The following is a 13,912-nucleotide window of genomic DNA, read 5'->3' on the forward strand; positions in this document are numbered from 1 at the left end:
AGATTCTTGTGTGCATATTATCAAAAAATCTTAGAACCTTTACAATTTTCACACCACTACATGAATTTACTAGTAATGGTCTCCATACATAGAAATGCATAGTAATTTATCTATTTATGGGGTTAGGGAGGCTAGGACCCAAAAAATGTTAGCAATATGTTCTTTCATCCAAATTTCATACATGAATTGTTTTGGCAAATGTACTAAATACTAGAAGAATAGAGAATTTTATAAACATGTTGAGGAAAAGGTAGGTTAGGTAGATTTATCTTTAATTCTTCTCAATAATTGTTCTAGCATCATGTGAATTTTGAAGACAAATTTTGATATTGTTTTTAGCTAAGATATTAGATTTTGATTGATGATATTGTGCTTCTTAGGGAGTGAAATTTGGGCTAGGGTGGGAGAAGCAAAGAGAATGTTCTTAGTTTTTAGGTGGAAGATAAAATATAAAACGCTTATTGATTTGAAAAATAAAAGTTATTACACTGGTAAGGTAAGTTCTTCCTTTACCATTTTATAATATATTATTTTTTAAAGTAACATATAGTATTTTCATTAGAAAAGCCTATTTTGAAGGCCAAAACCTTTTACAAAATATTCCAAACATTCTACTACATCTAACCCCATACTCCACTTTGGTTTTTCAAAATTCACCCCAGAATTACACAAAACATATTGAAACTGATTCCTCCCATATACTCTCCAAAAAACACCTAGAAATACTACAAATCTACATAACATTACTTAAAAATAAAAGAATATATAATTACATTTCCTGTAGATTGTGGGAAACTTAGATATCCTCTACTTCCATGTCGAGTTGAATTGAAATGAGTCCTTGTTCATCAATGACTTTACCTTCTTCCTCATCCAATCAGTCCTCGTGATCAATCTTCTCTTGATGTTATGCATTCACTTGCATGTGTTCATCAACACCAAGCCGTTTTTCGTTTTGAATCACGTTTCCTACTCGAAATTTGAGCATCTCATTTGCAAGTTTTAGTCTTTCTATCTTAAGGCCCTAGAGTGCTTAAGAATGGGCCCTGTATTCTGCCAAACACATCTCAATATGTCAAGGGATCAGGGAGATTACATAATCGATAGAGTCGACCACCCTTGAAATTAGGAACTTGAACTTCTCCTCTGCAAATCTTATATTATGCTCCACGAATTGCATATTGCATTGGATATAACTAAGAACTTAACAAATTGCATCCCTTGAAAGAATTCCATAGCCTTCATACACTCCCCAACATTCCTTTTATATGTTTGATCCTTCTCGCTTCACAACATTCCTGTTCCAAGCATCATTAATGCCCATGGAGGATTCACTCAGTGAACCTCTAACATATCATGTGCGTTTATGGCATATTAAACAATACCCTTAATTTGACTACATATTGGAAAATCGCTCTAAAAATCACATTATTTAACCCCATACCAATAGGAACCCAATACAACTTCCCAATTAAAAAAACCCCTACTTTCACTAGATATTGTAGGTATTTATTTTTTCATTAACATTTTTATACCCCTTTATATTTTTTCATTAACTTTATGCTCCATTTTTTATATTTTCCAATATAAAAACCTTTTACCCCCTATATATCCCCCAATATATTATGTCATTTTTTACTCAATATATATTACCCAATATGAACCCACGTGGTATGGTATTTCTCCCCCAGTGAATCCCCTGTGTTAATGCTAGACCTGACTAACACCACCGAGTGTGCATACTTCATTATGGAAAGATTGTAATCGTAGCAAGTTTTAGTGTGAATATCTGCAATCAACCGAGAACCAGACACAATGAATGAAACTTCCCACATTCAACTTGCTTTGGGAATTAAATCAAGCGATATCCATTTGTCTTGAGTCAAGCTCACTATGACGAATACTGTCCAAGTGTCCACTACAACACAATTCTTCATGATGACAACACACCTCCATAAACTCATATTTAATGAGAGTTTGATATAGTGTGCTGCCAAAAAGAAGGAAGGGAATCAACTCAATAACGAATGCTTACCTCTCCCTAGTAGCAATTTAATGCTCATATGATAACTAATATTAAGGGATATCTCCCCGGATGCGGGTGGCACCATCACTCTTAATGCATATCATGAAGAAAATTAAAGTCTGGTACTGCCAGCTGCAGAGCAGCGTGGCTTCCCGAGACTTCACCTTGTGCGAGCGGGAGGAAGGTATTAAGGCAGGATCGGTTAGCAGATCTGCATTAATGGCTCGTGCTGTTCGACGCAACATTCTCTCTGTTATAATCATGTTGATCCTTAGTGTTTTCATCATGCCTTATGCTCAGTCTCATGGCAACGGAACCTGGTTAGCGGAGGCAGATGGTGATGGGCTGATTTTGGTTCACCGCCGCGAGCTCCAGGCCAACATTTCCAAGGGTAAGCTCTCCCCTGTTCTAGATTTATGCATTGGATGTATTGTGTCGTCATCTAGGGTGTATTCTGTGAATTCTGTTTGGCATCCCTATCGCCTCAACCGACTCTGTTCTGTCGTCTCTGTTGTCTATAATCTCTCTGCGCCCTACCACCTGTCTGTCATTATGGTTCGTTCGGGCAAGAGACATCGTTCTAGGGGGCGTCATGACAGTGGCTTGCATTCCTCGGCCATTCATGCTGTGGAACCTGAGCTGGCCCCCATCCACGAAGCTGTGCCACCTTTGCGCTCTGGGCGCAAGCCAATTCCGAACAGTGCCTTCCAAACCACACACTTTAAATTTCAAAGTAATTTGAACAGGCCTCTTATTACTGCTCACATCACCATTATTCTTTCGGAAGAGGAAAATCAGGTCTCCCCTCTGGCTTGCATTGCTCCTGATCCTTCCCAAAGCAGTGAGCATTCCATGGACAAAGATAGCCTGGAGAATTGGAAAAGTGAGAAGTCTGGTCAGGAGGAATTTCTCAAAAATATTCCTACCCTTGAAGATACAGGACCTGCTGCTGAGGAAGGGACTCAAGGTGAAGCAAGCCATTCCATGGCAATCCCTGTGAGCGATTTGGATGGCAATGAGAGTTTGAGGACCGACGGTGCAGGTCTGGCTGAGGAGAAGAATCATGGTAAGGCTAAGGAGGGGTAGCGCCACCTGGGACTGCCTCTTTCTTTTTTGATTCGGCTACTGTTTCAGGCTCACAGTCAGGTTTCAGCACTCATGACCTGTTGTTTTTGGCTTCCAGCTGGGGAATTGGTGATACACTTTATGCTGGTTTGCACTGATTTTGTGTTTCTGTGGCTCAGTTCTCCTTCTCAGCTAAACATGTCACTCTCTGTGTCTTTCATCTGGTTTCTTGCTCTTTGTAACTGGTCTCCCCAGCTTCTGTTTGTAAGGGGGCAGTTTTGTTCTGTTGAGCGCCCTCAAACTATGTTTCCTGAGGCCTCAACTCTATGTAAAAATATTTTGCCTTACAATTAATAGAATTTAGTATTTGCAGAGAAAAAGAAAAATATTAAGGGATATCTTTGATAATAGAATCAATGTTGTTGATTTTTAAAATTTCTTGTGCCAACTACACACCCTCATTAGCCAAGGTATCAACTTCCTTGTTGAGATTTCTCTTAATGCGAAAGAATTCAATCCAGTCATATTTGTCCATAGATAGCTTGAAGCGATGCAAGATAGAGGGAAGGAGTTGCTCATTATTTCCCTAGAATTTAATAGCCTATTGGGTCACTATCATAGAGTCCCCAAAAGATGATAATTCACGAACACCTTTGGGAAAGGCCAATTCCTAACCCTAACATAATAAAACAAATTCTACTTGGTTATTTCTTGAGATTCCTAGCCCCAAAAAAATTGAATCACTCTTTCTTCATCAAGGAAAATGACAACCCCTCCCACTCTAGTCTCCCAACATTTTATAATTTTTTTTTGATAAACATAAATTAATTTTAATTTATTTTATATTCTGTTATTTATTTATTTGATAAACATAAAATAGTTTACAATTTATTTTATATTTTTTTTATCATCGAATAAATTTTTTTATTCTACTATTTTTTAGCTTTGACATTATTAATATTGTCATAGTTTTACTCTTTTCTAACATTATTAATATTATTGAATTAAGGCTTCTGTGATCCATATAAATTTTTTGAGACATGTTTTCGGTGATAATCACATCAAAATTCATTTGTTAACTTGTTTCGGACCACTAAGTGTGGTTAACCATCAGGACAAGATGAAGAATCAGATCATGACAACAAGTTAAATAGAGAGACTGATCATTCCAATGGCTAGAAAGAAACAACTACTTTGGACCAAAGGAAACGACTGTGATACCAAATGTTATGAAACTAGCTCAGAAAATAGAAGAAGAGAAATATCAACGACTTCAAAAGTAGTCTCTTCAAGGGGGATCCTTTACATTACATAGATGAGCAATTATTGGATGATTCAAATGACATAACCTCCTTTTTATATATAGGAGTCTAAGGGGACACAATATAATCAGAGCCAACATAACAATAATACAGTAAGGGCACAATAATAACAATAGTGGGTTTCTATGAGTCATAGTAATAACAATATGGGGACAAAATGGGCACAAAATAAACAATAAGTGCTACAATGACAATACTAATGGGGGAATACACTAGTATTATAGGGACCTAACATGCCCCTCTCCTTCAAAAACGTATTGTCTTCAATGCTTGAGTAGTTATGGATATTTTTGTATAAAGTGTTGTCGTTATTAATATTGTCATAGTTTTACTCTTTTCAAAATTAATAAAGAGTGATTATAATTTTTTTTGGTTAAAATTAGATGGGAATCTTTTTCTATTTTTGCAATTATATATATTAGTGGTTGACATTGTAATCTTATGTTAGCATCTAAATAATTTTGTAGTACAAGTGATATTTGAGGGCATGAAGTCTTTTTATAAATTAAAAGTAACAATTTTGCCATTCCAAAATCATTTTGGTTCTAAAATAACTTTTGTGAAAAATTGTTAGGTTAAATTTATGGTTGAATTCCAAATAAAACAGATGAAAAGTTAAAATAATTTTTACAATATTAATTCTAATTAATTTGGCTTATTTCTCATTTAAATAATATTTCATGTTTTTACTTGAAAGATATGAAAGGTTCTACTTTATCCGTGTTCCTGTGAGATTCTCTACATTGGGAAATTAGTGGCTTCATTAACCAACGAATCCAAGAACATGCAACAAACATTAAGCACAATTGTTTTGGTTCCTCAACTTTACCTGAACATGCAGAGAAATCTCAGCACCATGTCTCCATTGAGGATTCTCGGGTGATCACAATGGTTGATCACTTCAATCATAGGAAGCTAAAAGAGGCCATTGAGAATGAAAAGCATGCAATCAATCTCAATAGGGAGGATGGTTGGAAATTAAGTAGGAAGTAGGAGTTGGATTCATGCCCTCTCTTCTTCATTGTTTTTTTGTCATCCGATATATATATATACACATATACTTCAATTCTATTTTTTAGTCTCTCATTTTTTACTTTATTAATTAATTATTCTGTGATATCTTAATATTAAATAATAATATTTAAAACTACTGGTAGAATAATATGAAAATTATTTTTATAGTTAATATGCATATATAAATATACAATTCCTTTATAATTAAATATTGATTTAATTTAATTTAGTTAATTTAATTTAGCAATTTAATTTAATGGAAAATTCTTATTGGCTAATTTCCAACCGTTAATTTTTATTTTGTAATTAAATAATACAGAAATTCATTTTTATTTCAATTCTTCTAATCAGTTTTATTTCAATTCTTATAATAACTAATTTTTAACATATTTAAATATTTGGATAAATTGATTTTTTCACCTTTGTCCTCACAATAAACCACATTATGATTCCAAATATCAACCAAATTTTAATAATGTTATTAATCCCAAAGACAATCTCATTATCAATTATTTTCTTTAAAATTTATATTACAATTAATAATTATCATCTTACCTTATTACTTAAAATTATAATTTTATTTTTAATATATATATATACAATTTATTAAATAAAAACTCAATATATCATCCTTCCTTATCTTTGTATAAATAAATAATTTTAAATAAAAATCAATAAATAATTTTAAATAAAAATCTAATATCAACCTGCATCTAATACTCACCCTCACCCTGCCCTAAAACAATTGTGATGACAGGGATATAAATTTCTTCACTATCGTTTCTCCTTAAATGGAATTTTTTTCTTTTTCTTTTTTAACCACCTTCCTATCCTTTCTCCTTAGGTGGAATTTAATACTACCTTATCAATAAAATATCTGGTTGGCTCTTCTCCTCTCATAGGTCACTCTCCTTTCTCCTTCTTTAACCTACATGACAAAACGTCCCCACATTCCACATACATTTCTTGGATTCATATCTCCTTTTGTGGAAAGACGCTAACGGTGCATTATTGTTGATGTCTTGCCTTTTTAAAGAAACGACACAACGAACACACATTTCACATCCAACAAAGACTACCCGTGCATCCTATCTTCATCATCTGTTTTCGTTCATTTTTTCCATAAAAAAGCCGCGGTTTGCAAGGTGATCGACGATCATTTCGGGCTCGAAAATTAATTGTTACTTAAAATTTACAGCCATATACAGCAGCATTTAATACTACCGTGCAGTACAGGGTAGTTAACAATGGACGAAAAGCTACTGGCATAGCATATATCGCTGTAGTGTTTTTTTTGTAAGTCTAATTGTTCAATGTTTTTAAATATTTAGTTACATTTGTTCAAAATCTAATAAGAATATGTTAAGTTTAAACTTAGCACTGCACAATCCAAACCCTAAACAATGAGAGTATTTCAGATTTCTTTTTTAAAAACATTAATTATATATAATTTTAAACAATATAAAATTATAATTTCAATATATATATATTTAAAAATAATTAAAAAATACATAAAGTCTTGTATAGAAAGTGATCAGTATGTTCTGAAGCTTTTTTAAATGTAAAATCACTAAATCAATTCTTTTCCCCAATCAAAATGATATATTAAACATATTGTTGAAAATATAATATTGCTAAATTCAAAAAAAATAATTAAAAAAAAACCTGCATTCCATATATCAATTGAGTCCGCTACCATATTGAGTCAATCCTCTAATGCAGCTAGAGGAACTGCTAGCTTGCGATTACTGCGGGCCCGATAATCAATGAAAAAATTCTAATAATGGAGCCTAACAAGAGCATCAACTTTATGGCTCGACGTGACCGGTCATGTGCGTTGGTAGTGACGGCCGCGGAATTTTGCTCTGAAGAATAGAAAAGGCTAATTAGAGGAGAGATTTCTAATGTTGTGCAGGGACCAATAATTGATATAGCACTGATCCCACCAAACCACTAGAAATTGAGACTTTTGCAATCAATATTTAAACGAAATAAATAACATTAAGTATAAATAAGTATTAATTTATGTCCAAAATTTCCCAATACATTGACTGGGCCCACAACTGTCCAGAAATAGTATCTTAATATTTAAGAGTGCAAACCATATTAACCCAACTAGAAAAGAGATAAAACCATAAATGCTTCCAAAAAGTAGAAGTCACTTCAACCCCCACTCATCAGAACTGAAGCTTCGTATCCAAATAAATATCCATACATGCACATAATAAAAGGGAATGTATGTCAGCCATAACTGTTGTGTTGTTCACTATGTTCAATAAATGACACCCAACCCAATAACATTTAAACCCACTTTGTTTAATAACTGGCACCCAAACCCAATAACTACAACAAATGACACCCAACTCACTCTATTTTTCATTAAAACAAATTAAAGCACATGGATCAACAAATAACAAATTCCCAACCATTAGATCACATCAAATTAAATCCAGACTACAAATAAAAAATGAAGCCATTGCAATCTATGTCCATCCATGTCCACCAATTAAATTCAAGTGCCAAAAACTAAAAAAGAAGTTTAACCCCTGTTGAAGTTGCATCTTATGCTCTATATTCAAGTGCCAATATATCCAGGTTAGTTATATCAATTACAACACATTTTTCTTACAGTTCTATTTTCATTTATCAAAGTTCTTACAGTTTCAGTTCTTACAGATTCAGTTTCACTTTCATGAAAATCAACACGCAACCTACAGTTCTATTTCACAATTCACCTTCTTACAGATTCAGTTTCACTTTCATGAAAATAAATACATAGCCTATAGTTCTATTTCACAATTCACCTATTTCTATTTCTATGTTCAGACTTATAGACGTATTGATGTGCCTCACAAGATTTTATTGAAAAGCGTAATCAAATGACTACTACTTAAGAAGAGCCAACATATAACCAGGAGGATCAGATGAAAAAAGACTGTAAGGAAAATACTGTTAAGGAGCACTGAGATATAACCATAAGGATATGAAAAAAATAGACAGTAACGAAAAGACTATTAAGGGGAACCGAGTTATAAGATGAAAACATACAGTAAGGAAAATATTGTTGTCCATTTAGATGAAAACATACAGTAAGGAAAATAGAGTCCCCAGAACAACATTTATAATGATGATCCATCTCGAGGCACTAGTCATCAGAATCTATAATTGGTATTATGAATGATCAGAATCAATAAGAATCGAGGCCCCTCACCTCATCAGATGCAGCTATCACCTCGGCTATCACTATGAAATGCATTCCTCGCATACGAATTAGTATCCCAACACACAGATATGCACCTGCACTCATAGGAGTTGTGGCCAGCAACAATGTATCCTCTCATTGTTGTTGTGGCCACTGTAGGATATGTCAGGATAACCCCCACCCAAGTGTGAAATCATGCGAATGAGCTAGGGAACTACCTTAATAAGCTTTCAAGTGGTTAACATAGTGTCAAATCACCATAAAAGTGCATGCAATAATGCTAGTGCTCCATTAAGGGATGTTGGACACATCATAACAAAGTGGTTCATGTGTGCAATTCCCTCATATCTCCTAGGACATTCTAACTAGGAGACTTCAAACTCGAAATATCTATACAATGTGAACAACGAGAAAGTAAGCTAGTGCCCTCAATAAGAATTATCTCCAAAATTGCAAACTATAAGAAATTCAGCATCCAAAGTGCTAGTGTGCTCCATCTTAATGAAGATTAATCACAACCAAACCATGGTGAAGCACCCTTAATTTAACCATCATACCAAGAAGCAAATTATTAACACTTGAAACTTAGGCAGACCCTAAGTTGATGGGTTCCCACTACATGAAATGCATGAAGTGTTTAATAGTTGCTAAGCTGAGACAATCAAAACATGACAACACTGCCAAATAATGAGGGTGCACCAGAACATCAAGAGTTTAAACCATTAGGCACATGCTAACTCATCAATTAGGCCACCACTAACATGCTATAACATCCCATCCCACACTCACCAACAACCATCGTGGCAATAATTTCACCCCAAGATAACACCAATTATAAGCCAATACACAAATGCATCCCCTGTCCATCAAAACATCTATCAATGTGATCTTGCAAGCTTGATCCTTGTGACAAAAATTCACTAGTGTTGTGATGAAAATCACAAGTGCAAACCTCATGTAACATGAGGGGTAACAACCTGTATGAAAGGGGTTGGCCCTGTGGTTGCTTATTGTGTTGTGGTTTTAAGTTTTAATTGTTATAGCACCAAAAACCTTTCACACAGCAAGCCCTGTAATTTCAATTACCAAGATAAATTAATGCATAGGAAATCCTGGTGTGGTTTATTTCTTTTTGCCTGTTTCTGTGCATGCTCGTCTGTGTATTTGAGCTTTCAGTGCAAGCTGTGCTAAAGTGACTGAGATTGTAACAGGCAGGGGTGTCCTCTAGTGTCAGCATCACCAAATCAAAGATGAAGACATATACAAGACAACATAGTAGCATACCGAACAAGATGCTACTATGAGCAACAAATGCCCCAACTACTTTTATCATTTATCTTCTGGATGGACACTATATTAGCAAATCGTTGAACAAATTTTTACTTGTTTTTCCTTGATGATACTTTGACGACTTTTAAGTTCAGAGGAGAACATAATGATCATATCAGGCTTTTATTGCAAGCGCTTAGGGAACAATAGCTTCATGTCAAACTCGGTAAATGTTGTTACTAAAAATCTAAGTTTTCTTCCATTTCCATCCAGTTACATCACTGCAGTGGAAACGTAGGGATGTGGTCAAAGGACAGGTTTGGAGAAAGGGATGTTGAGGCAAGAACTCTATTTGTAATCTTCGACTTCTGTAATAATACATATTCCAATGTCAGCCAATCACTTACAGAAAACAACAAAACAACAAAAACCAACAAACAAAAAAACAATATTTTAAGTAGTCAAACCGAACAAGAGCTCTGTTGGGAAATGCATAACAAAACCAATCAATACAGTCATGGTATTTTAAGTGTAAAGACAAGTTATCAAAACAACAATCACTGATAATTTTGAAGACATACAACAAAATGATTCTGTATATTTGATTTTTCAAGGATACTAACATACATGTTGATAATTTCCTGTAATAAAGAAAAATTATTTTTGCCTTGTATGAAATCATAATTTACAAATATTCTAATGTCTAAATGCATGCAATAATTTTACAGGTTGTTGCATCTATGGCAAAAGGAAGTTATGCTGCTCGTACAAGGAGAAGTGGCAGGATAATGACAAGGGTTGCGCAGCTGCGATGCACATTGTCTGATGAGGACAGGACAACTGATGTCAATGTCAACAATGCCCTAGGGAATATTGTTGAGGATGACCATGTGATGGCAACTGATGTCAACACACCATCAACCACAGAACCACCATCAACAATAGTCCAAGGGGCAAGTTCAACTAAAAATATCAGTGCGAGGATGGACAAAAGAACAAATGTTAGTTGTAATTGACGACATAGAGTTTAATGGATACCCAGTTCGGGCATCTGCAAAAAAACATGATATTCCTCCCTCATCAATACATTATTGGATAAATGTATTGACTCATACAAAACATAGAGGGCCTCTTACTGTTATGACTCAGGAGGAGGAGGCCGAGGTGGTTGAGTGGTGTAAAGAGATGGCCCAATTGGGACATGGGCTAGAGTTGATACAACTCAAATCCACAGTTGCTCAAATCTGTCAAGGGAGGCCAAACCCATTCAAAGATGGGTTTCCTAGTAAATCATGGTGGTTTGGGTTTAAAAAAAGGCATCCAGAACTTGTATTGCGTACTGCTGAGGGCCTTGACAGAGACAGAGCATTAAATTTGCACCCTGCGGTTGTGCAAAATTTCTATGACACACTTTCTAGTGCTTACGATAAACATTCTTATGGAGCATACCATATATGGAACTATGATGAAACAGGTTTATAGGTAGGGAGGAATTGTGGCATGCGGGTAATTGCCAAGAGAGGGAGCCGAAATGTGCCAAATATTTTGCCTAAGTGTTGGGAGTGGATTACTATTTTATGTTGTGTCAATGCAATTGGTACTTCAATCCGAGGATGTTATCTATTCAAAGGTAAAAATCAACTAAAAAACTATATACAGAACTATGAACCAGGTGCATGCATGGCTACACATCCCCATGCATGGATGACAAAAGAACTGTTTCTAAGTTTCCTTTTTCACTTTGTTTCATTGGTACCAAGTGGCATCTCGCCTAATAACAGACGCCTATTGATATTAGATGGCCATGGGAGCCACATGGCTGTACAAACAATTGAGGAAGCAAATAATTTAGGCATCGAATTGTTGACATTGCCCGCTCATACCACTCATAGACTGCAACCCCTTGATGTTAGTGTGTTTGGCCCTTTCAAGAACTATTTCAGGTTGGAACACGCTACATGGATGGAAAATAATCCAGGGTTTGAGGTGAAAAGGTTCGAGCTAGCAGAGCTTGCAAGTAAAGCTTTTAAAAGGCCTCTAACACAATCAAATATCAAGGCTGGCTGGACAGGAATCTGGCCACTGAAATATGATGCTCTTATGCATGATACTGGTTGTAGCCAAGTGTTTCATGTGGATGGTCAGGAAGAAGGGAATGCCCAAATAGGTGTTGAAGTGCAAGAAGTAGATGACCAAGATGATGGTGTTGCCGCTGGTAATATGATTTCCCTATATCAAGGACACTTATATGCTGAAGATGATAAAATTGTATGTGAAACACAATATAACCATGAACAAATTCGCAGTAACATGGAGATCATTTCGCCAACTCAAGAACATGAAACTCTTGTTCCTAATATTGTTAATGACATTGTTGAACATGCAGTTGACAATGACCAATTGACATTGCCAAGCCAAGTAACCCCACCTTCATGGCTAGCAGAAACAATGATTAATATGAATGCACATAGTGTCTAAGAAACCAATGAAGAAAGCATGAACGTGCCCTCACAACCATCAGAATTGAACAGTGAAATTGTTCATTTTTTTTTGGACAATAGATCAATGGAAGAAGATGAAGCACATAATGAGGCATCAAATGAAGATAATGATATAGTTTAATAAGTTCCATCAGATAATGAAAGGGAAGTACCAAGCAATGACATGCAGGTGGGAGGGGTGGAGAAGACACTTGGCCAGTTCCTAAAGCTACCAGTAGAGAGAGTATCAATGAAAAAAAAGCAAGGTGCACCGGGTAGTCTTTATCTGGGCTGAAGCTCACAGTTAATCACCTCAGAGGACTATATAAACCTGTTAGTTGAGTCTAAAAAAAATAAATTTGAAATTCAAGAATTAAAACAGAAAAAGAAGGATCTAGTCAAGGAGAAGGAGGCAGCAAGGATTGTTGCAGCACAATGTTGAGCAGATGAAAGGATTGAAAGAGATAAAGCAAGGCAAGTTAAGGACCAACAAAAGCAAATGGCAAGACAGGAAGAGGAAAAAAGAAAGGCACAACAAATGCTTGGAAAGGAACAAGGGATGATCAATATGGATGACAATGATACAAGAATAACTGATGAAACCAAGATTATTTCAAACTCATTGGACTCCATTGTAGATAATACACCATTATTCCAAGAACTCATAAACATTCAAGTGCCTCACTATCAAACTGAGGGTTTACCCACTTGCCTTATTCCTACCAGAGTTGGTGTCAATTCTATGTATGCTCATTACACACCTCCACTTAATGCAGGGGTCAGTAGTGCAAATGTGAGGTATGAATACTCAATACCTCCATGGTTGGAAGCTTCAAATTGGAGTCAATCATATGGCATCAATCAACCATTTCCTAATCAACCCTTGATAGGTAGGCCAACCTACCTGGCTCAAGAAGGTAACTCGGGGAGTTTTGGCACTCAAGATTCTCAAGGCCATAAAGAATAGGGGTGTCATATGTTTTTGGTTGTAACTAGACTATGATGTGGATTTTGGATGGATTGCACCTTTTTCTTGTCACATAAATATTTTGGCCTACAACCTAGGTTGTTTTATTTCATAATGTGTGTGACATTGTAGCAAAAATCCATTTTAGAGGGAACATCTATACTATATTATAATGTACAAATCTTACAAGATTCTCAGGGTCATAAAGAATAGGGGTGTCATATGTTTTTGGTTGTAACCACATTATGATGTGGATTTTGGATGGATTGTGTCTTTTTCTTGTGACATAAACATTTTGGCTTACAACGTAGGTTGTTTTATTGCTTTGAATGCTAACAACATTATGGTTCTATCCACGTGTCATATAAAGTACATATAAATCAAATTGCAACCATTGCTCTCAATCTTCATTTAATATTCTTGCACAATTTGAGACGTGCAATAAATTTTAAACTTTCAAACTTCTCTCCATGGATTTCTATATCTATATCTATCTATCTATCCATATATATATATATATATATATATATATATATATATATATATATATATATATATATATATATA

The sequence above is a fragment of the Pinus tabuliformis genome, chromosome 6 (genome assembly GCF_031772625.1).
Source record: "Pinus tabuliformis cultivar Carrire ecotype Pingquan chromosome 6, CPIR1, whole genome shotgun sequence".
NCBI classification, from domain to species: Eukaryota; Viridiplantae; Streptophyta; class Pinopsida; order Pinales; family Pinaceae; genus Pinus; species Pinus tabuliformis.